General features: G+C 35.3%; 1 protein-coding gene across 1 annotated transcript in view; it reads right to left on the reverse strand.

Moving 5' to 3' along the window:
- The window catches only part of LOC110462473 (sodium- and chloride-dependent GABA transporter 2-like), a 29,585-nt gene extending 14,407 nt beyond the window's left edge, over positions 1-15,178 (reverse strand). The window contains exon 1 of the mRNA XM_021516431.1: positions 15,065-15,178. The gene's annotated coding sequence lies outside the window, so the exon portion shown is untranslated. The remainder of the gene's footprint in view (positions 1-15,064) is intronic.
- Between the last annotated feature and the right edge of the window lie 11,553 nt (positions 15,179-26,731).

Raw genomic sequence — 26,731 nt, forward strand, 5'->3', positions numbered from 1 at the left:
TTTGACTACGATACAGTCGTCGTTGGAATTTGACTACGATCCGACCGTAGTTGGAGATAGTCTAGGATACAAACATCGTTGGAATTTGACTACGTTACAATGATCGTTGGAGATTGACTACGATACAATCATCGGTGGAATTTGACTACGATACAATCTTCGTTGGTATTTGACTACGATACAATCAGCGTTGGAATTTGACTACGATCCGACCGTAGTTGGAGATAGTCTAGGATACAAACATCGTTGGAATTTGACTAAGATACAATCATCGTTGGAATTCGACTACGGTACAATGATCGTTGGAGATCGGATACGATACAATCATCGTTGGAGATTGACTACGATACAATGATCGTTCGAGATCGACTACGATACAATCATCGGTGGAATTTGACTACGATACGATCGTCGTTGGAATTTGACTCCGGTACAATGATCGTTGGAGATCGGATACGATACAATCATCGTTGAAAATTGACTACGATACAATGATCGTTGGAATTTGATTACGATACACTCATCGTTGGAGATCGACTACGATACAATCATCGTCGGAATTTGACTACGGTACAATGATCGTTTGAGATCGACTACGATACAGTCATCGTTGGAATTTGACTTCGATACAATGATCGTTGGAGATCAACTAGGATACAATGATCGTTGGAAATCGACTACGATACAACCATCGTTGGAATTTGACTAGGATGCAATGATCGTTGGAATTTGCCTACGATACAATCATCGTTGAAAATTGACTACGATACAATGATCGTTGGAGATCAACTAGGATACAATGATCGTTGGAGTTCGACTACGATACAATGATCGTTGGAGTTCGACTACGATACAATCATCGGTGGAATTTGACTACGATACGATCGTCGTTGGAATTTGACTACGATACAATCGTCGTTGGAATTTGACTGTAGCACGTGGACAAACCGTGGTGAATGTCCTATAGGAGTACAAAGTAGCATTGAAAGGTAATTAAAACCTATGCGTATAAAGATGTCAGCTTGATTTCAGTAACAACACAGTATATATATTAAACTGTTAATTAATGTCTTTAAAGTGTTCAAAGTGTGTAAATGTTACTTCATCAGTTCCGTGTGATAGACGTCGACTGCGGAGATGCAGGTTGATGACCACCACGTTTTGGTCGCCCTCAGGAGCTCGCTGAGAAATATGCTGTTTTTTTGTGTAATATGAAGGTTGATGTATTTGTTTAAGCTCAAAGGACTGCCTTGTGGTTTTTTTGTCACTACCCGAGTTCTCTATTTGAGGACGTGACATCACTTGGTTGTGACTAAGATTTACAGGACTGGTGTCGTCAGTGACCAGAACGACCCTTTTTATACCGGAAAAACTGACATTCGAATATGGGTTCACTTTACACTTACCCTCAGCAATCTTTATATGTTATAATGACTTTATTGAGTGTGTGTATGTTACACTTTTCCTATTCAGTATACATGTTTTACATTTATATTTGACACTGTATATATGTGACACGTACCATGTACTGGTACATTGTATATGTCACACATACACCATACACTGTATACAAGTTACACGTACCCTATACACAGTATAGATGTTACACGTACCCTATACACAGTATAGATTTTACACGTACCCTATAAACTGTTGTATGTTACACGTACCTTATACACAGTATATATGTTACACTTACCCTATAAACTGTTGTATGTTACACCTACCTTATACACAGTATATATGTTACCCTTACCCTATAAACTGTTGTATGTCACACGTACCTTATACACAGTATAAGGTACGTGTAACATACAACAGATTATAGGGTAAGTGTAACATATATACAGTGTAAAGGGTACGTGTAACATATATACAATCTATAGGGTACGTATAACATACATACAGTGTATAGGGTACGTGTAAAATATATACAGTGTATAGGGTACGTGTAAAATATATACAGTGTATAGGGTACGTGTAGCATATAAACTGTGTATACGGTACATGTAACATATAAAAAGTGTATAGGGAACGTGTAACATACAAAAGCTTATAGGGTACGTGTAACATCTATACTGTGTATAGGGTACGTCTAACATACAACAGTTTATAGGGTACGTGTAAACTGTTGTATGTTACACGTACCCTATACACTTTTTATATGTTACACGTACCCTATACACTGTATGTATGTTATTCGTACCCTATAGATTGTATATATGTTACACGTACCCTATACACTACATATATATGTTTCACGTACCCTATACATTGTATATATGTTACATTTACCCTATACACTGTATATATGTTATCCGTATACTATACACTGTATATATACAACACTGCCCTATACACTGTATATATGTTACATGTACCCTATACACTTTTTATATGCGACACGTACCCTATACACTGTATATATTTTACACGTACCCTATACACTGTATATATGTTACACGTACCCTATACATTGTATATATGTTACACATACCCTATCCACTGTATATATATATGTTACACGTACTGTATATATTTTACATGTACCCTATACCCTTTATATATTGTTACACGTACTCTATACACTGTATATATGTTACACGTACCCTATACACTGTATATATTTTACATGTACCCTATACACTTTATATATTGTTACACGTACCCTATAGATTGTATATATGTTACACGTACCCTATAGATTGTATATATGTTACACGTTCCCTATTAATTGTATATATGTTACACGTACTCTATACACTGTATATATGTTACACGTACCCTATACACTGTATATATATTACACGTACCCTATACACTGTATATATGTTACACGTACTCTATACACTGTATATATGTGACATGTACCCTATACACTGTATATATGTTACACGTACTCTATACACTGTATATATGTTACACATACCCTATACACTGTATATATACTACACGTACCCTATACACTGTATATATGTTACACGTACCCTATACACTGTATATATGTTACACGTACCCTTTACACAATATATATGTGAAATGTACCCTATTCAATGTATATATTTTACACGTACACTATACACTATATATAGATGCTACACGTACCCTATACACTGTATATATGTTACACGTACCCTATACACTTTTTATATGTTACATGTACCGTATACACAGTTTATATGCTACACGTACCCTATACACTGTATATATGTTATACGTACCCTATACACTGTATATATGTTATACGTACCCTATACACTGTATATATGTTACACGTACCCTATACACAGTATATATGTTACACGTACCCTATTCACTGTATAGATGTAATACGTACACTATTCACTGTATATATGTGACATATACCCTATACACAGTATATTTGTGACATATACCCTATACGATTTATATATGTTACACGTACCCTATACACTTTTTATATGTGACGTACCCTATACACTGTATAAATGTTACATGTACCCTATACACTGATGTATGTTACACGTACCCTATAGACTGTATATATGTTACACGTATACTATACACTGTATATATACAGCACGTACCCTATACACTGTATGTATGTTACACATACCCTATACACCGTTGTATGTTACACGTACCCTATACTCTGTATATATGTTACACGTACCCTGTACACTGTATATATGTTACATGTCCCCTATACACTTTTTATATGTGACGTACCCTATACACTGTATATCTGTTACACGTACTCTATACACAGTATATATGCGACATGTACTCTTTACACAGTATATATGTTACACGTACACTATACACTATATATATATTTTACAGGTACCCTATACACTTTTTATATGTGACGTACCCTATACACTGTATAAATGTTACATGTACCCTATACACTTCATATATTGTTACACGTACCCTATACACCTATACACTGTATATATGTTACCCGTACCCTATACACTGTATATATGATATACGTACCCTATACACTGTATAATATATGTGAAATGTACCCTATTCAATGTATATATTTTACACGTACACTATACACTATATATAGATGCTACACGTACCCTATACACTGTGTTACACGTACCCTATACACGGTATATATGTTACATGTACCTATACGATTTATATATGTTACACCTACCCTATACACTGTATATATGCTACATGTACCCTATACACTGTTGTGTGTTACACGTACCCTATACACCTATACACTGTATATATGTTACATGTTCCCTATACCTATACACTTTTTATATGTGACGTACCCTATACACTGTATATATTTTACGTGTACCCTATACACTTTATATATTATTACACGTACCCTATAGATTGTATATATGTTACACGTTCCCTATTAATTGTATATATGTTACACGTACCCAATGCACTTTTTGTTTGTGACACGTACCCTATACACTGTATGTATGTTACACATACCCTATACACCGTTGTATGTTACACGTACCCTATTGTTACACGTACCCTATACACAGTATATATGTTACATGTACTCTTTACACAGTATATATGTTACACGTGCCCTATACACTGTATATATGTTATATACACTGTATATATGTTACATGTACACTATACACTGATGTATGTTACACGTACCCTATTGTTACACGTACCCTATACACAATATATATGTTACACATACCCTATACACTGTATATATGGTACACGTACCCTATACACTTTTTATATGTGACGTACCCTATACACTGTATATCTGTTACACGTACCCTATATACTGTATATTATATGTTATACGTACCCTATACACTGCATATATGTTACACCTTCCCTATACACTGTATATATGTTATATACACTGTATATATGTTATAGGGACCCTATACACTGTATATATGATATACGTACCCTATACACTGTATATACGTTACACGTACCCTATACACTACGTACCCTATACACTGTATATCTGTTACACATACCCTATACACCGTTGTATGTTACACGTACCCTATACTCTATATATATGTTACACATACCCTATACACTGTTGTATCTTATACTTACCCTATACACTGTATATATGTCACACGTACCCTATACACTGTATCTATGTTACAGGAACCCTATACACTCTTGTATGTTACACGTACCCTATAGCCTATATATATATTTTACAGGTACCCTATACACTTTTTATATGTTACATGTACCGTATACACAGTTTATATGTTACACGTACCTATACACTGTATATATGTTACGCGTACCCTATACAACTGTTGTATGTTACACGTACCCTATTGTTACACGTACCCTATACACCGTATATATGTTACATGTACCCCATACACTGTTGTATGTTACACGCACCCTATACACTGTATATATGATATACGTACCCTATACACTGTATATTTGTTACACGTACCCTATACACGGTATATATGTTACATGTACCCCATACACTGTTGTATGTTACACGTACACTATACACTGTATATATGTTACGCGTACCCTATACAACTGTTGTATGTTACACGTACCCTATTGTTACACGTACCCTATACACCGTATATATGTTACATGTACCCTACACACTGTTGTATGTTACACGTACCCTATACCCTGTATATAAGATACAAGTACCCTATACACTGTATATATTTTACACGTATACTATACACTGTATATATACAGCACGTACCCTATACACTGTATAATATATGTGAAATGTACCCTATTCAATGTATATATTTTACACGTACACTATACACTATATATAGATGCTACACGTACCCTATACACTGTATGTATGTTACACATACCCTATACACTGTTGTATGTTACGCGTACCCTATACACTTTTTATATGTGACGTACCCTATACACTGTATATCTATACAACATATATATGTTACACGTACCCTACACACTGTATATATGTTACATGTCCCCTATACACTTTTTATATGTGACACGTACCCTATACACTGTATGTATGTTACACATACCCTATACACCGTTGTATGTTACACGTACCCTATTGTTACACGTACCCTATAGATTGTATATATGTTACACGTTCCCTATACACTGTACATATGTTACACGTACCCTATACCCTGTATATAAGATACAAGTACCCTATACACTGTATATACGTTACACGTACCCTATACACTTTTTATATGTTACATGTACCGTATACACAGTTTATATGTTACACGTACCCTATAAACTGTATATATGTTACACTTACCCTATACACTGGATATATGTTACACTTTACCTATAGACTGTATATATGTTACACATACCCTATCCACTGTATATATGTTACACGTACTGTATATATTTTACATGTACCCTATACACAGTATATATGTTACACGTACCCTATACACTTTTTATATGTTACACGTACCTTATAGATTGTATGTATGTTACACGTACCCTATACACTATATATATATTTTACAGGTACCCTATACACTGTTTATATGTTACACGTACCCTATACACTGTATATATGTTACACCTACCCTATACACTGCATATATGTTACACCTACCCTATACACTGTATATATGTTACACGTACCGTATACACAGTTTATATGTTACACGTACCCTATACACTGTATATATGTTACATGTACCCTATCCTATGTATATATGCTACACGTACCCTATACACTGTATATATGTGACATGTATCCTATACACTGTTGTATGTTACACGTACCCTGTATACAAGTTACACGTACCCTATACACTGTATATATGTGACATGTATCCTATACACTGTTGTATGTTACACGTACCCTGTATACAAGTTACACGTACCCTATACACTGTATATATGCTACACGTACCCTATACACTGTATATATGTGACATGTACCCTATACCCTGTTGTATGTTACACGTACCCTATAGACTATATATATATTACACGTACCCTATTCACTGTATATATGTTACACATACCCTATACACTGTTGTATCTTACACGTACCCTATACACTGTATATATGGTACACGTACCCTATACACTGTATATATGTGACATGTACCCTATACACTGTTGAATGTTACACGTACCCTATAGACTGTATATATATTACACGTACCCTATTCACTGTATATATGTTACACGTACCCTATGCACTATATATATGTTACACGTACCCTATGCACTGTATATATCTATACACTGTATATATGTTACACGTACCGGATACACAGTTTATATGTTACACGTACCCTATACACGGTATATATGTTACACGTACCGTATACACAGTTTACATGTTACACGTACCCTATACACTGTATATATGTTAGGTACCCTATACACTGTTTATATGTTACACGTACCCTATACACTGTACATATGTTACACGTTCCCTACACACTGTATATATGTTACACGTACCCTATGCACTGTATACATGTTACACGTACCCTATACACTGTATATATTTTACACGTTCCCTATACACTGTACATATGTTACACGAACCCTATACACTGTATATATGTTACGCGTACCCTATACACTTTTTATATGTTACACGTCCCTTATAGATTGTATATATGTTACACGTACCCTATAGCCTATATATATTTTACAGGTACCCTATACACTTTTTATATGTTACACGTACCCACCGTTGTATGTTACAAGTACCCTATACACTGTATATATGTTACACATACCCTATATTTATATTACACGTACTCTATACACAGTATATATGTTACACGTACCCTATAGTCTGTATACATGTTACACGTACCCTATACACTTTTTATATTTTACACGTGCCCTATACACTGTATATATGTTACACGTAACCTATATACTGTTTATATGTTACACGTACCCTATACACTGTACATATGTTACACGTTCCCTACACACTGTATATATGTTACACGTACCGTATACACAGTTTACATGTTACACGTACCCTATACACTGTATATATACACTTTATATATGTGACAGGTACCCTATACACTTTTTATATGTTACACGTGCCCTATACACTGTATATATGTTACACGTACCCTACACACAGTATATATGTTACACGTACCCTACAAACTGTATATATGTTACACGTACCCTATATACTGTTTATATGTTACACGTACCCTATACACTGTACATATGTTACACGTTCCCTACACACTGTATATATGTTACACGTATCCTATGCACTGTATATATGTTACACGTACCTAATTGTATATATGTTACACGTACTCTATACACAGTATATATGTGACATGTACTCTTTACACAGTATATATGTTACACTTACCCTATACTCTGTATACATGTTACACGTACCCTATACACTTTTTATATGTGACACGTACCCTATACACTTTATATATGTGACAGGTACCCTATACACTTTTTATATGTTACACGTGCCCTATACACTGTATATATGTTACACGTACTCTATACACAGTATATATGTTACACGTACTCTTTACACAGTATATATGTTACACGTACCCTATACTCTGTATACATGTTACACGTACCCTATACACTTTTTATATGTTACACGTACCTTATAGATTGTATATATGTTACACGTACTAGCGCGCATTATGTTGTTTGCTTGCAAAGCTGTGTCATTCAAATAGATCATAAATACCATACAAAAACAGTTCAATGCTTAAAAACATGCATTGGTCACATACCCGAACCATTATATGTGGAAATGGCCAAAATATCAATCATTATATGATTGAACCTGGCAAGAACATTTTAATTATATACACAAAACTAGGAAGGACCTTACACAGCATACTCTGGAATAAAGTAAAATTGTACGACAATATGTTGTAATGGTTTTTGTTTACGGATAACCTACCTTGCAATATATAAACAGATCTACAGATCAACAACGCAGAAGTAACATTTGAATTCAAATTTACAAGCACGCACGTGTGTATATTTGAACTTACAGCACACATATATAAATATATATATGTAGATGACTCATGCCTTGACATATTGATATATAGTATACAGAGGTACAGATTATATTATAATTCGAATTCACACGCACGAACAAGTGTACATGTATATGACTCTTGTCTGGAGTGTACAATGGTACAAGGTGTATAGTATGCTATATCCCGTTTACACATGGCAGCAGACGTTCAGAACAAAATCACTAGATAGATATATACACATTGATACAATATGACAATGGTTGTTTAGAGCTTGTTCACTAAATTATCGATTGTACTTATAGATACATAGCGAGATACAAATCAAAATGCATGTACTATCAAAGGACCATTTCAAGTGCGAACGGGTACATCATGTTTTAAATCAACTTCAATTTCTCACTTCAAAAGAAAAAAGTATAAACAAGTGCTATGGTGTCTCTTTACTCACATATTGACAGTTTCGACTCAACACAGGTAGCAGTACAGGTAAAGGTCACGCACTACATGTGTGTGCTGGCCGGTGCACTCACGGATGGTGGTTTACGTGATATCCAGGGGCTGATTTGTCCCATATGCACAGTTGATTTTCCTTCCTATAGAAAATCAATTGAACTAATGTAAATAATCTCCACATGCAATTGTTTATTCATTTCTATATTGATTCCTTTTAGGACCCTATCTGAGAACTTGTATTTTTATCTTGAGCCCTTGTCCTGCATTGTTTATCTGATATTGCATAGTGTACTGTTGACCGAAAGTGACTAACATAAACCGGAAATTCTCACTACAAGGTGAAAGTAGGAGTTGCCAAAGTAGACAAAGTAAAGTCAAACTCCAATACTAGTCATACCTATTATTGCTCATGATTATTTTCCCAATGTTATGTAAATATCTGTTTAGAGGCATTTTCAGACAATACATATGTTTAGATGTGATATTTTGTATTAGTTTCATTTAAAGATATAATAGATTCACTGTTCTACTAAATATGTGCCCATGCGGTGTTTACTTCTCATCGCTAAGCATTAAAGAGTTTATTACCAGCTAATTTCCCCATATTCCCCCAACTATTGTCATAGCATAGTTAATATAAACATTACATTTTCCATTAGTAAACATTGATATTGTAGTTCAGTTCTATGTGATTGTAATTCTGTAATGGTAGGACGCCAATTGTATCTTTATTAGTTTATACCTATATTAATAATTCTGTAATGGTAGGACGCCAATTGTATCTTTATTAGTTTATACCAATATTAATTATACTTTGTTTTATTATTGAAATGTATTGTTGTTCAATTACAGACTTTTGTATTGTATAAAAAAAAGTCTTGACTCAGAGCTTGGACACCAAATAAACATCATCGAATCTAAACAGCTGTCTTTCAGCACAACCGAAGTTAACTTTACTTAAAATAAAATTCAACCAACAAAAACCGCATGAAATAAACATCTACAGTCTCTTCACGTCTGGGACTACAATCCCGATCATCCAGTTTTCAAGTATACGTACATTATGTAGTTGACTACCAGCGTACCATTCACCAAAATACGGTAGTACAAATGCCTTGTACCAAAGCACAGCTGACCTCCAACGACAAGGTTACCAATACGCCGTTTACGCTTCCGTAGATTTTTCACCTACGCTCATCCACACTAGTACATACAAACACAATGACCACTCGGGGCTTCCGTACAAATTCTACCCGACCAAATCCACGGTAACGAAGTGTAATCGACATGATAATAACAATGAAATTGCTTATACATTCTCTGACAATAGTTATACAATGAATATTCATAACTATTTACTATGATCTATAATGTTCGTGTGTGGCATATTTCAATTGTACATATGGATTACGGTCAATATCTAACTTCGACCTAGGGTGAATTTCCTTTTAGCTCAGTGCTAGAGCGTCCGACTAGGAACCTGGAGATCGAGGGTTCGATCCCCAGCGGAAGCACACTATTCTCTTTCCTGTTACAAATGGTATAGTAACCTTTCCGATTTTAACTGAATATTTGATGTTAAACAGGATTTGAATGAGTTTATAGAGGGCAGGGATCGAACCGAATTTTCCAAGTTATTCCAACAATAAGGGGTAGAAGGTAGAAAAGAAGAGTTAGTAAGAGACAGTCTGAAAGGAGGAATCCTGTAGTTATTATTTTACGTAAAGCGTAACGATTATTAGGCTAATTTCCATAAATTAAGAGGTTTTAGACAGTCATGTAGCAATAAAAAACCGTGTAAAATCTGTGTCATTAGACATTCTTTGCATCCATGTATTGGTTTCATAGTTTGTTACGGATTTATAAATCAATGACTTCCAATACATTTTATTTGGAAAAACACCATCATCTAGAAATTGTATAATGTATTCATAAAGATTATACTTCTTTAGTAATCCGACAATGTCTGGTGTATAACCTTTTTGACTATAATTATTAACTGTATGCATAAAATACCTCAAAACGAATACTCTGCGGATTAAGTTACTTCTTTTCATTCTTCTGATCCTGCCTAAAAACAAAAGCTTTTTGATATCGATATACGCCTCTATAGAAAACCATCCGATTAAAGAAGTACACATATCAGTTCTTGTTCTTTTTCCGAAACCTTGGATCGACTTAACAATAAAATGTTGGGCTCTCTCTAACATCAATAACTCAGTATTTGAAAGTACCCAGAGTTCACAACCGTAAAGCGCAGACGGAAAGACTTTAAATTTTTACAATTTTAGCAACAGTTAAAGGGTTTAGTGCGCATTGATGTGCCCCAGAACGTAAAAGGGCCATAGTACAACTTTTTAATTTTAAACACGCTTGTTTCGTTCTTTCAATGGAATTGTGCTTAGCATTCAATAAGATACCTACATGAGTAATTTCTGAAACGACAGGCAATATATTATCATAAAGACGTACAGTACAGTTAATGTTTATGATTCTTTTATTACTAAATACGACAACATTACTTTTTGACGCAGAATACAAAAATCACCACTTCCGACTGTATGATTCACAAATAGTTAACATTTTATTTAGGCTTGTAATATTTGTACTAACCAAACATATATCGTCTGCTTGAGTTGGAACATTTACAGTTTAACGATTATCATTGCGCCCCTACCGCAGTTTTCAACTTTATTCGACAAGTCATTAATAAAAACTAAGTACATTTTGGCTGAGAGAGAAAGATACCTCGCTCCATCTTTACTAGTGCGGAGGTTAAACCATTAAAGCTTATAGAACTGTGTTTATACGTGTACATATAATTCAAAATATTCCACACTTTACCAGTAAGGCCAATATCATACAATTTTACTAGTAGACCGTCGTGCCAAACGGTATCAAACGCCTTAGCGCTATCTAAAAACGACACATATACATCTGAACCATTTTCCATGTTATAATATACACATTCCTGCAAATTAAACGCAGTACAAAGACTACATAGATTCTTCTGACATGCTGACTGTTGCTTGTTTGGGAATATATCAGACTCTATTATATTTTTAATTCTCTTTGTAATAGCCATTTCAAACATTTAAAAAATACTGGCAAGAGGGTTATTCCCCTATAACTGTTAGGATCATCTTTCGGCTTTCCTTGACCTTTATATAGAGTTACTATAATTCCCTGTTTCCAGTTTCTAGGAATATATTCTTGTTTAACAACAAGATTGAATAAATTCTGTATATGGTAAATTACAGAGTTTCCTGCATATTTAATATGTTCATATACCAGACCTTCATGTCCGCCTGCTTTATTTGACTTCAGGTTTTTGCAAATTAGATTGATTTCACCAGAAGTAAAAATATCCTATAAAAACAAGTCTTCATCAGAATGAATACTAGATTTTAACATTTTCATTCTGTTTTCAATCTCGTCGCGAAAATGACAGTCAAATTCTTTAGCATCGTGAGCACAGAATCCATGCTTGAGCATGAGAATGGTTTCATGAATACGGGCCTTGATTTTTTTTAGGATCAAAATCAACCAACCTGGGGTTTGACCAAGTATTTAAGATCTCAAGGGCTCTATTTAAAGTTTCTTGAATTTCTAGACAAGATGAAGGTGACTTTAAAAATGATGTATTGTCTGCAAAGAGACGAGACGTTGATTCAAAAATATCTGCCATGTCATTAATAAATATAAGGAATAAAAGTGGGCCAAGAATAGAGCATTGCGGAACCCCTGCCTCAGTTAGACCTACAGAAGTATATGAACTGTTTTAAAATACCTTTTGGTGTCTGAGACAAATAATTTTCTAACCATATAAGCTACTAAATGTTAAGCAACCATATGTTGTAACATCATCAGTTCTTTATTGTTTGTCTGTGTGTACTTAGAAATTACCATGCTCTTTGCAGGTTATGAAAAGATTAACACGCTCGTACTAACTGTGATTGCTCCTATGGTCCTGTTACTCCAGCATGGTACGTCGAAACATTGAAATGGTTAGTGTCCTATAATGAAAAACGCTTACTGGCAATCCATAGACAACTACCAAAGTTTTCCCTAGGTCTGTTACCACCCAGGAATACAATCATGCTAGCCCATTCAATGGGTCATACATGGCCGAGATATACAACATAGTAATTAGTGAACTACAGTTTGAAGATTGTTTCGAAAAAAGCAAATACAAGCCCAACTTATTTTTCAAAGTAAACATTGGCATTTTTTACTAGCCTGGGACATTGGGCTTGGCAACTTAGGCAAACATGTAGATGTTCATGAACTGAAAAAAAGTACATTGTTTTATTATTTTTTCAGTCCCCGAAGGGTTCTCGAAAGAAGTTTGTCAGGGTAATATCTTCTATACTATTTCACCTGGAGTAACCAGATTTGGTGTACAAGGACATCTTTAGATGGCAGAGTGAAGAGTGCAAAAAAGGTCACTTTGACCTAACTGTGACGTATGACTTGACCTTTGACCTTTACTTTTGAAAATATTTGTACCGGGCATATCTTCTATGCTACTTCACCTGGAGTGACCAGATTTGGTGAACAAGGACATCTTGGGATGGTGTAGTGAAGTAGGTCACGATGACCTCACTGTGACCTATATGCTTCCTGACATAAGTGTACTGTTTGTGTATAGATATTCTTACCGGTGGCCATGGGGTCTATGGATTGCCTTGCAATACTTTGCCTTGTTAATAATATTTTCTATGCACAGTAGATGCTATTTCTTTCATTTGGTCTTGAGGAAATTTTGCCCTAAATGGATCAGGCGATTTATTGACAGGGGGTTAAAATAATAGTAAATTAGCAACAACAAAAAGCCCTACATGGAATGTCTGACAGGTTTTCTTAATTGAAATACAATTTTTTTAACTACTATTCATTTCATTTTCACGAAACCTTCAAGTTCTTAGCTGGGGCGCCGCAGGCACAAAGGTTACTGAACTATGTGCGCTCGCTTAAAGGCAGTGCCTATTTCATATTAAGAGTTTTGAATACATATCACCACGAATTGTGGATACGATGACACACCAAATACCAACAATAGATTCACGGATTTCAGATTCAATTGCAACTTAAACATCAAACCAGATTCTGAAAAATAAGTACCGACTTGTCCTCAAAAAGTGCCGAAAATATAAGTGCCGAGGTAACCAAGTACCGAAAATATAAGTGCCGAGGTAACCAAGTACCGAAAATAAAAGTGCCGAGGTAACCAAGTACCGAAAATAAAAGTGCCGAGGTGTCTATGATTCTCCGTGGCCTTCCCTGTGGTGACAGAGAGTTAGAACCTGGGTTATGGTGTTCGAGGGCGAACACATTTACAAAGAGGGGAATAGTATGGCAGACTTTAAGTGTACACATGGTTACGGTCGCCATCTAGCTTCGAGCTAGGGGCAATTTCCTTTTTGCTTAGTGGTAGAGCGTCCGACTAGGAACCTGGAGATCTAGGGTTTGATCCCCGGTGGAAGCACACAATTCCCTTTTACACGTGCATATAAACACTTGCCTTCAATAACACAAAAAGCCACTCATGAATGGACCACATTGATAGACAGATGGCTTGACCGGTGATAGGGTCACACTAAATTACTGAATATAGAAAGAACACTTACCCCAGTCTGCTGTCTGGCCTTGCTACATGAATGCCATCCCGGTGGAATTGGGTACAAAACTACCCGACAAGTGGACAACAACAAATTCACCCGCGTTCTCGCATGAACGCTCAATCTCCCACACATTTGTTACATGTAATCAAATACACACCACGTGGCATAATTACACACAGTAGTCCAATAGGTAAAAATATAAACATATATGCATCCCTGACACACATAAACATTTAGGACTACGTTTTACAGACGACGCATCATGGAATCGACATAAAAAGGCACACAAAAGAGTAATAATTCTTCGTTATATTTAATCTAAGGTAGATCGTAAATCACTAATCAAAATATATATTGCATTTTTAAGACCAATTTTGGAGTATGCAGACATAGTATGAGATAATTGCACCTTACAATCTATTGAAATACTTGAATCTCGACAACAAGAAGCTGCTAGGAATATTACTGGTTTTTGATCGGAGACATCGCACAATAAACTCTACAATGAACTTATTGTGTAGAACTAACAACCAGTTTGATAATGTTCCCCCTTTATGTGCATCAATCTTAACACTATGTATACCAATAAAGATACAGTTAATGACTGTAAAGGGACTTAAATTAAAAAGAACATGGGTGAAAGGAGTGAAAATATTTCTCTATGCCAACCCCGAAAATCCTGTAGTAATTTAAATTCTGATTTATAACATAGCTTTTTAATACACAGTGCAACATCTGCTTTTCTTTCAAAAAAGAAACAGACCCTATTATGCTCTTAATTGTCCTCTGTTTTAAAGCACCTGTTGCATGGCTCCGCCTACGATGTTAACGGAGCCATGTAACAGGTGATGTTAATCGGGTTGCTGTACAATGAACCGGGCATATTCTGATCACATCGTTGAACAATATTAGAAATCATAACCATATTGATTTAAATATCTTTTTCAGATTGTTCTGCATGTGATCAGAATAAAAAAGACAGATGAAAGGACACATTCAGATCTTTATTAGAAAAAAAGCGTTTTACTCTGGCGGGCACCATACCGTTGATAATGGCGTCTTTTCTCTATGGTGGCTGATATGGCCATGCATTCAGAGATGAAAAGGCAATCGAGTTTCAAAAGGTATGCACGTAATGCTACATATACGGTGAACTTATCATGTGGTCATGTTGGTGTTGATTATTTTGACATTCTTCCAGGCCCTTCAGATGATTTGATGCAAGAATCAAATGGTATGGGCAATCCACTCCTTGCTCGTGGCGACTGTGTTGATATGGACAATTGTGGCTTCCACCATCACAGGGAAGGAGAGCAGCTCCTGTGTAACATATTGGACCAGAGGTCTGTAATATTCCAGCCTCCTTACTGTCCTGAGTTTAACGTGACAGTGTACATGTTCCACTTAATGCGTAACTACTTGAGAAAAAGCTCAGAATTTGCATAGGACTTCAATAAACTCTCCATTGTGAATGCTATAAGTTCTATCGAAAGTTCGTGTCTTCCAAATATCTTTCGAAAGTGTGGCATGTATCACTGATGCTAATACAGTTAATGTGCCTCGGAGAACTAATCAAATTGTCCAATCAATGTATTGTGTATAAATTTGTTTTTGAATATGATTTTATTCATGTTTTGTGCCATGTGTCCTATTAAATTTTTCAAAATCAATTTGTTGTTGTGTCTTTGATCAATATGCCTTGTGCTTTACGCAGGATGTTCCATTGAGTCGTATGAATCTTATCCAGCATGATGGCAAGTAATCACGCTAGAGACTAACATACTATAAATCAAGATGATTACCGCGGTGGCTTGGATTATATATTCATATGTTTGACAAGATAAGTTTTTAAAGTTAAAGTTCCTAGAGGTCCTTAGTGTTACCAGTCTGGTAAACCCCTACCAGAATTATAATAATAATACTACTTTATTTATAGAGGGTAGCTCAATTAGTGACAAAACTATTCTCCTCAATCTACGGCAATAATGTATACAGAGTAATAGCATTATATATGAATATAAACTCAGATACAATTAGAAGTCAGCATTGCAAAGACTTGCAATACAATTCAAGTATAATTTCAGCCAAATATGTTGCTGTAAAATGTATAGTAAATTTATTGTACATGGACACAATGCAATTATGTTATCAATACTTAAAATATAAAATGAAGAAGCATATTCATAGTAATTAACAGACAGCATTGCACAGATTTAAGCTATTCTAGTATAATTACAGATACTATCATATTGTACATATGGCCATTGTACTGTATATACATGTATTGATCAAACTAGAAATCAGAGGTGAAGAAAGTGCTTGAAGGATTGCAGACTGTGTGGCTTTTTAATTTGTACATTGACACAATTCAATTATATTATCAATACTTAAATATGAAATCAAGAAGCATATATATAGTAATTTACAGACAACATTGAAAAGATGGTAATCTTTCTAGTACAGGAACTTGATAACATGGAGGATACAGCATATGGTCATAATATATGGATCAAACTAGAAATCAGAGGTGAAGAAAGTGCTTAAAACATTTTGTCTTGAAAGACTGTAGACTGTCAGAATTTTTAATTTGTAAGGGCAATCCATTCCATACATGAATACATGTACCAGATATTTGAAAGTTTTTCTTATATAGTTCTATCTTAGGTTTGGGTTGGATCAGTTATCTATCTGTTGTAGAACGTAAAGTATAATTAGATCGAGGCTGGACAAATAAATTCTTGAGGTATTTAGGTGTTATTCCATTAATTGATTTATACATCAGTACAGCTTTGTGATAATTCACCCTTTTATTAATTTCTAGCCACTGTAGTTTTAAAAAGAGTGGTTTAGATGGTGCATCTAATGGCTCATTGAGGATAATACGTGCTGTTCTTTTTTTGTAACTTTAGCACTCTATCTAAGTTTTGTTTGGATTAATATCCTCATATAGGTATACAGTAATCAGGTAGTTGTAAAATAAAAACATTATAGTACAGTATTCTGGTATTCTGAGGCAAATACTTCCTTATTTCAATAAGCAATGCTAACTTGGCTCCCAACAATAAACAAACTTTGTCAACCTGCTGTAGACATTTGCCAACATAAATACCTCAGAATGTGTGGCTTGAGACATTTTCAATGGGGATATTATTTATTTTGAAGTTTAAACAAGTGTTTTCCTGTTTCATTTTTGCTGATTTCTGTATAGGAGAAACTAACATGACTTGAGTTTTGTTTTTATTTAGCAGCATGTTGTTTTGTTCACACCATTTTTCTACATTATATAGGACTTCAGCAAGTTTTGACTGTATAACTTATAATTTAGTTCAAGAAACATGAAGTGTGTTGTCATCAGCAAAAAGGTAAACTTGCGATGATTGAATATTAAAAGGGAGATCATTTATGAAAATTATAAAAAGTAATGGCCCTTGTGGGACACTTGTTTAACCTATGCTATGATTGATTTGGCACTTTCTATGCAAACTCGTTGAGGTTTTGCCTTAGATACGAGATGAACCAACTGATGGAGCTTTCATCAAAGTTATACATTTTCAGTTTGTTTGATATAACTTCATGATCAACTAAGTCTCTTTAAAATCAAGATACACTGGTTTAGGAGATCAGTATTATTTAGATAGGTGTACAGTTACATGTCGTTCAAATATTTTTGACAATGTTGGTAATATTGTAATTAGTCTATACTTTCCATGGTCATTCTTTGAACCATGTTTATAAATTGGTGTTACTTTTGCACATTTAAAGTGATAAGGATATACATTTGCATAACTGATCTGGTGATATCTGGTGCTGATATTTGTAAAGCCAAAATATAGAGGGCCGTTGATCCTTATCAAAATATCGCAGATATGGAGTTTTTCTTCGTCTTTAAGTTACGTCACACACTGATTGTCATCCGTGACAATGAGCCAACCTTAACACACTGTTCAGTGTCCAGCACTAATGTATATCATTGATCACTATCGTATAGAATCGTCGTATATATGTAATCTATGTACGACATATGTGTGAAAGTGAAGATATGCTTCTAAAATATCAGTTTGAAGAGCGACCCAGGCGACAGACCGATATAAAAAAGTTGATAAAACGTCAGAAGAATTTGGACTAATCGGGACCTAGTGATATATGGGTTTATGCCGCTAATATATCAATGCTCTGACAAAAACCTTGAACGATACATGTGCAAAGACATTGTCTATATCAGTCGTGCAAAATGCACTGGAACACCTGCATTTAGAGTAGTCCCGGACAGATGAACCTGACACATCCTGTGATCACCGGTAAGCAATTTATAAACAATTAACTGATATGCTTAATTGTTTGAATACTGCAAATGTAGAAATATTTGCAATGTTGAAAAATGTGATGACAGAATCACTATTCGTTTTGAGGGATGAGGTCTTGACCCTGGCTATTTAGTTCCTTAGTAATTACATGCAAAGCGTTGAGATTCACACCCCTTAATCGAATATACAATAAAATCGACATACAGAGACAAATACACATATACATACGGGGATTTTCCGAGGTATCATGTTAGTTCCTGCATTCTGAAAGACACAGCCAAAAATGGAAAGATATTTACCATATTTCAATGACTACGTTTTGCTACAATCACTTGTGAAGGTGAGTAATACAGGATTTCTTGCATAGAAACAAATTTACGTATTCAATACGTATTCAAACTAATATGAGTAAAATGACTAAAATGACCACATACCAATGCATTTATACCTGCATTGCTACCTCTCCATCTATAGGATGTCTAACTCACGTCTCTGTATCTTTTACGAATGAAAGTCGAGCCTTCTGATGGTGGTATATACCAGGATCAAAAGTCATGATCATACAAAACTCAACTACTAATCGAACGTTCATTATCGTACCTTATTTGTCATTTGTCTTTACAGAGGAAAAAACGGTGATCACCAATGCCGTGTGCTCACAGCTTCCATATAAGGTCAAATATGCCATGCAGACATGCTATCAGGGAGTATTGTACCTGTTACCATGTTTCTCATAACAAGTGCTTATTTATAATGTATGGTAACTCGTGTACGTATGGTCTATACTAATTTTTGCTTTTACTGCAAAACCTTAATACCGTGCTGATGATCTTAAAAGTTCATGTGCTGTCTCTTGACCTCCTCCCAATACCTTCTATATAATTAACTATTTCCATGCTGTGAAGCTCTGTTTGCTTAATGTCTCATCAATTCTCCAACAAAATAACACCAAAACATTTGTGTTGGCGATAAATTGGCTCACTTTTTAGGGAGTGCCCGCAATTTTTTATTCATATTCTGAAAAATTTGGATAAAAACTTCTTTTAACTAATTCTTGATCTGAGTAACACATGATTTCGAAAAAATCCAATTATTTCTTCAAACAAAGTAAAATGTCTGTAAAATATAAGCAAAGGTGAGCGGAAGAAAAACCATCCGCCAAAATGACAATAGTATACATATATGCAGTGTCTGACAAAGACTCTAGTCACTGATCTTTGAAATGTACATTCATATCATTTGATAAATTTAACCAAGTAAATACAAACAAAAAACAGGGAGGGATGGGAGGGCAAGCACAAGATGATGAAAATTCACATTAAACTGCCGTGACTGTATAATTAAAGATGGCGATCTTCTGAAATATTTTTCTTCTAAATGTTAAGCTGCAAAGTTAAACTGACAAATGAGCTTTGACCTCTGATCTATGAACCCGGATGTGGCAACCGCCTTTTATGGGTCAGGGGGCGTGGCGATGAGCTGGCCCGCTAATGTAAACAAAAACACGTTTGTTTTTTATAAACTCTCATAATTACAATAAGTTTATATAATAATCCTAATTTTTATGTGAATGACCGTAGCGACCAAACAACGACTGTTCTGAGTACATGCTGACTAAATTAGATGATCTGACCACACGGGCTTTTTGAACAATGTTTACTTGCCGAAATATACACAATCAAAGTTCCAATCTAATCCGCCTTGCTACTTCCAGTCGCCATTTTGTAAACAGGACCTAATCTCGAGCTGATGCGCGTTTGAAAGAGTGTAGAGTATTGTAAAGCTTCTAAACGATCATGCCCAGAGCATACTCTCTAAGGATGATGTTTTAAATAAATTTAATATCAATTGTTTACTATATTTCTTTTCTGTATCACTTTCATTGATTCATAAAAGAACAAATTGATTTTTTCCACTTCAATTTTTTTTTTCAAATGTTAAAACACATTTTGTTGGAAAAACAATTCTAGTTTCGAGATTATGATCAAACGTCGTCTGCTTTGCAAACATTCAAGAAAAAATATTTACAATGTATTGATATTGTTTTTGTTAACTCGTTTATTCTTTAAACTATCTTAAATTAATAAATATCAAGATTTTGTGACATCATATATTGAAAAATGCATTTTGTGACGTAACCGGAAGCGCACGTGATAAGAGAACTTGACCCGGAAATTAACTCACTGCAGAATCGGGACGGTCATAAAAAACAGGCGATTATCGAACATTAACAGATTGATACGGTTTGTATTGAGACACTGATGTGCTAGAATACAACACAAGGTAACACTCATTTAATCCATTGCCATCACATCAATTACTAACTGACATATATGCGAAAATATCAGCATTAAATGTTTGCGATCGCGCAGACCTACTCTCGTTTTACAGTTTACATACATTTGTACATGTCGGCATCAACAGTATACGGTAACTGGTGTCCTTCATCGTGCCGAAGATTATACATAGGCGCATTGTCGAGGAAAAGTTCGTGATTAGAAGTTTGTGTGTTTGTTTTTATCTTAAAACAATCAGATAAAAGCAAAGTGGCATGTTACATCAAGATACAAGATACAAGAATCTTTATTTTACGTTGAATATATGTCATAGTTAATATAAGCTCTCAGGAGCTTGTATTTCGACAAACATTTATATATATAAATGGTAAAACATTGTAACAGTGTAAAGGCAAACAACAAAATCATAAGATACCTACGCTGGAAGGGTTAAGATAAAGAGGCTAAATAATCATGCAGTTCAAAATTTGGCACTAAAACAACTTAGTAAAACTTAAAAAGCAGTCTAGAGGGCAGGTGTGTGGGACAGCCCCTACCTAACAGCCCTCTTGATACTGCTGTACACATTTTTTTTTTTGAAACATAGCATTTATTTGTAACCTGGAGCACGGGTTTGGTAGCCATTAATTTGGGAGACGCTTTTTAGTATTGTATTGTCTCGGTATGGCTACGAATGCGTTCCGGGTCAGGTAATAGAGCATCAAATATACTTTACTAGCAAAACTTTAAACTTTCAAGATTATTTTAGCACTGGTCGCCTATGTATTTCCCTTGGTTATCATTTACAGTTAGAATATGGCCAATTATCTCTACCAACTGATCAAATACAGAAAATGTTTCTTTAAGTATTGCCCTCCTTTGTTTTTTGACATAAATCATGACATAGTCGACAAGGCAACTTGTTACTGGGGGCCGCCATTATTATTTACATGCACAGGGACTTACTAACCCTCAGTTCACAAATGTGTAATATATAATGTATGATATGAAAAAAATATGTGGACCATAGGATGGTAATTCGTGCCAAGTCCCTGTGCTAGGTTCAATAATTTAAAAAAAAACCAGGCTGAAAACATGTATGGAATGTGGATTCTTAAGAGAGGCTGTATAAACACATTATGAATATGTAAAATTATGATGGAAGTCCATTTTACACGACTTACCTGACGTTATTTTCAATACCTTCAATTCATCTGTATTTCCACACTGTTTTCTGTATAAGGAATAGGAATCAGTTTGTTTTTTGGGTTTTATAAATCCTCGCAACCACTTTTAAGTCATATGTATAAGAAAGGTCTGCCAAATATCTGATTATTTGACAACCTTACTACAAATATATAGCAGGAATTGAGCTTTCTATATCCACTGCACTACACTTTATATTATTTGTTGACATTTTTCTGCTACAATACATGGAGTTTCCTCAAAAGATGCTAATATCCGGAAAGAGTCTGAAACCTTAATCATATCTTTTAGAATACTGTGTTTAAAAGAAAGGTTATACATGTATCTCTTCGATCCACTAAACATCAACACACAACATTTAAACCCTTCATTTCCTAAACTTGAGATTAAAAGGATTGTTCGCTTAAATGTTAAAATATTTCTGTTCAACATTCATATTTACAGTGGTGTTCAAATCCACTAATACATAAGTTGACATAAAATTGTACTGCAGTATTTTTTGGTCTGATTTTTGACAGCTAAATAAGTCTCATCAAGGGTCTTTGACCTGTCAGAAGTTGAAATAGACAAAGTTATTTGACTTTGGTGTAGAAGCATCCTAAAAATAGCAGAAATTCAGGGCTGGATTTTCACGAACGAAGAGTTGTGCCCCTTTGTTTGCTTTTCTAAACATCTTATTCTGGCAGTTTATCATTCATATTTTATTTTTCTATTTGTTATGCACTTCATATACATCTGATGAGAATGGGAGATATCTAAAAATGCACAAAATTCACCAAGAAAGCTGAAAGTTGAACATTTTACTGTAATGTTTGTTTTACTTTCCATGTGGGGAGGATTTTAAATGCATCTGAAGAATCAGGGATTTTCTTTCATGTCTACTACTTGGGGGACATTGAACAGACCAAAATAGATCTTCTGCCCCCATTGCAACACACTTGGGATATTTAATCTTTCCTTTCTTTCTTCACTGTTCTGCCTTTCTTTGTCTGGCCGCCCGAGAAGCATGGCAAACACTTAAGGTGGCTCCACACATCGTCATCAGCGTCCATTTTCGTGACGTACCTCCGGAAAAAGTACAGCTCGGACTCAATTATCTTGATCGAAATGTGCATGTACACCGTGTCGACATTTCCGTATTGCGTATCGGGCATTCAATATCGTTGTGCAAAATATAGTAACACTGGGCCGTTTTCGTTTAAACGGTCAAACCGATCGGACCACTGTTGTTCGTTTATTAAAAAAAGGTCGGACCAGAGACGTATAAAGCCATATGTGTTATATACGTCTCTGGTCGGACCTAGTAATCTGATGCTGCTTTCAGGCGAGCCTTGAGAAAGCCTTGCAAGGCCTGCATACACATTTGCAGGTCCGCCAGGATTTATACCCGAAATTGTTACATCTATAAACGGTTAAACCGGTTGCTCCGCATAAACGAACAGGTCCCTGGTAAACAATAGTACACGTGCGTGCCGATTATAAGTTAACACCCGATATCGAGATCTTACCGGGAAATGTATAATCACACGTACTTTAGGAATAAAGCTTTCCAATTCATAGACATAAACAGACTCACGGGAAGACAGTGACATGAGACCAAACGACCTCAAGAAGGTCATATAGGAAACACATGGAATGCGGACGTACCGACCTCACATGAGCATATCACGTGCTTACACGAGTTCATAATCTCGAGGTCGTTATGTTACTGACATGTTATTATAAATATACCGTGAGTTAGCGGACTGTGGAATGGTGTCCAAAGTGTATGCATGACTGAGGGTAATTTGGTTCCACTAAAGAACAATAAATTGATAATTTTGATATCATATTTTTGATTTATTTCCATCATTTTTGTTATATGTAAACAGAGTCAACTGTCATTGTGTAAATGTCACCCCTCTGCAAAAAGTTCCGATTTTTTTCAAGGAAGATAACTCTCACCCGGATCGAAGTGAATGTAAAATGTAAAATAAATTAATTATGAAGCCATTGTCTATATTTTGTTCAATTTCCAATTCTATATGTATAGATCTTTGTGTCCTGTTTGCTTTTCGCTTGTAGATAATCACTTTTATCCGTACAAATTCAATAAAAAACATTGTAACATGTGTTACCTATTTTGCGATAAATAAAATATTTGTAGGATTAATTAGAAATGCTACTTTTCATTTTATTATTGTTGTTATTGTACCGAACAATGCCACACACAAAAAAACCCGGAAAATATTAAAATTGACGAAAATTCAATTTTTTGGTATATTTTCCAAAAAAGTCCCCAAACTATCGGAATGTTTAGATTTTCATAAAATCAACCCTACATAGTTGCATAACCATCATATGAAAGTTTCAACGAATTTTGCTGGTTAATTGTGAAAGTGTGGAGCCACCTTAAGGATCACTCTGTCCGTCATCACACGTTGTCGTTGGTGGCGGCAGTCACATTTAAGTTTTCCAAACTTTTTTTCGCCACCATTTACCATATCAATTTGTAACTTTGTATGTGGCTTAATCATAATAGATTACAGATCAAGTTCGAACCACGGGCCAATATTTTTTTTTTGCTGGAGTTACATGTATAGCCCTTTGTACATGGGAAGTTCTCATACTTAACTGTTTGCCATACTTTGTTCGTTACCGCTTGCTACTAAGTATGTGGCTTTATCATAATGGATTACAGTCCAAACCCTGTGTCAATATTTCATTTGTTGCTGGAGTTATGGCCCTTTGCACATAAGAAATCTCATAATTAATTGTTTTCCCGGACTTTTTTTCGCTACCACTTGCAACATCAATTTGTTACTTAATATGTGGCTTTGTCATAATGGATTACAGTTTGAGGTCGAACCCCGTGTTAATATTCCTTTTTTTGCTGGAGTTATGGCCCCTGCGCATAGGAAATTATCAAAATTAACTTTTTTTTTTTTACTTATTTCGCTACGGCTTGCCATATCAATTTGAAACTTTGTTTGTGACTTTATCATATTAGATTACAGAGTTTGAACCATGTATTAGTATTTCCTATTTTACCTGGAGTTATGGCCCATTTGGACATAGGAAATTCTCATAATTAACTGTTTTCCATATTATTTATAACTTAATATACATTTTTAATGGATTACAGTTTGAGTTAGAATCCAGTGTCAATGTTCTATTTTTTCTCGACTTATAGCCGTTTGCACATAGGAAATTCCTATTAGTAACTGAATTTTTTCCGGCAACTCGTCCACTTCCTTCGAATTGTAGTTTTCTTCTATAGGTGTCACCTTGACACCCGTCATACAGTACATTCTTTAAAGTCCTTCTTTATGGCTTGATGATGTTTTCAAACCAATGGTCTGGAGCATTACTTGGTTAAGAAGACTGAATGCCGTTAAACAGAGGGTCTCTCTCATAATACTCTGGCTCCCTAGGGGGAGGGTGGGGTCCCAAAGGGGGATTCTCCAATTCAATTACACAATTTGTTGTTAGGACCCATGCACACCTTTAGTAGTCAGGTTTTCCGTCTGTCTGTCCTTCTATCTGTTTTTAACTCACATGCCAATGACAAGTGAGCTTTTGTCCTGGTGCGGCGTCCGTCGTTTGGCCATTGTCCGGCCCTCGGGCGTAAACGTTTCTCTTTAAACATCTTCTCAATAACCTAGAGACCCAGCGACCTGTATTGGGCCTGTAGCGTGCTGGGATGAAGGGCTATCAAGTTTGTTCAAATCAGTGACCTTGCCCGACTTTTCCAGGTCACAAGGGTTAAATGAGGTAAACTGTTTAAACAACTTATTTTCAATAACCAAGGGGCCCAGAAACCTGATATCCTGCCTGTAGCATGCTTGAATAAAGGACTACCAAGTTTGTTCAAATCTAGTATCTTGCCCGGCTTTCAATGTCACAGA

The sequence above is a fragment of the Mizuhopecten yessoensis genome, unplaced genomic scaffold, assembly GCF_002113885.1.
Source record: "Mizuhopecten yessoensis strain PY_sf001 unplaced genomic scaffold, ASM211388v2 scaffold1461, whole genome shotgun sequence".
NCBI lineage: Eukaryota > Metazoa > Mollusca > Bivalvia > Pectinida > Pectinidae > Mizuhopecten > Mizuhopecten yessoensis.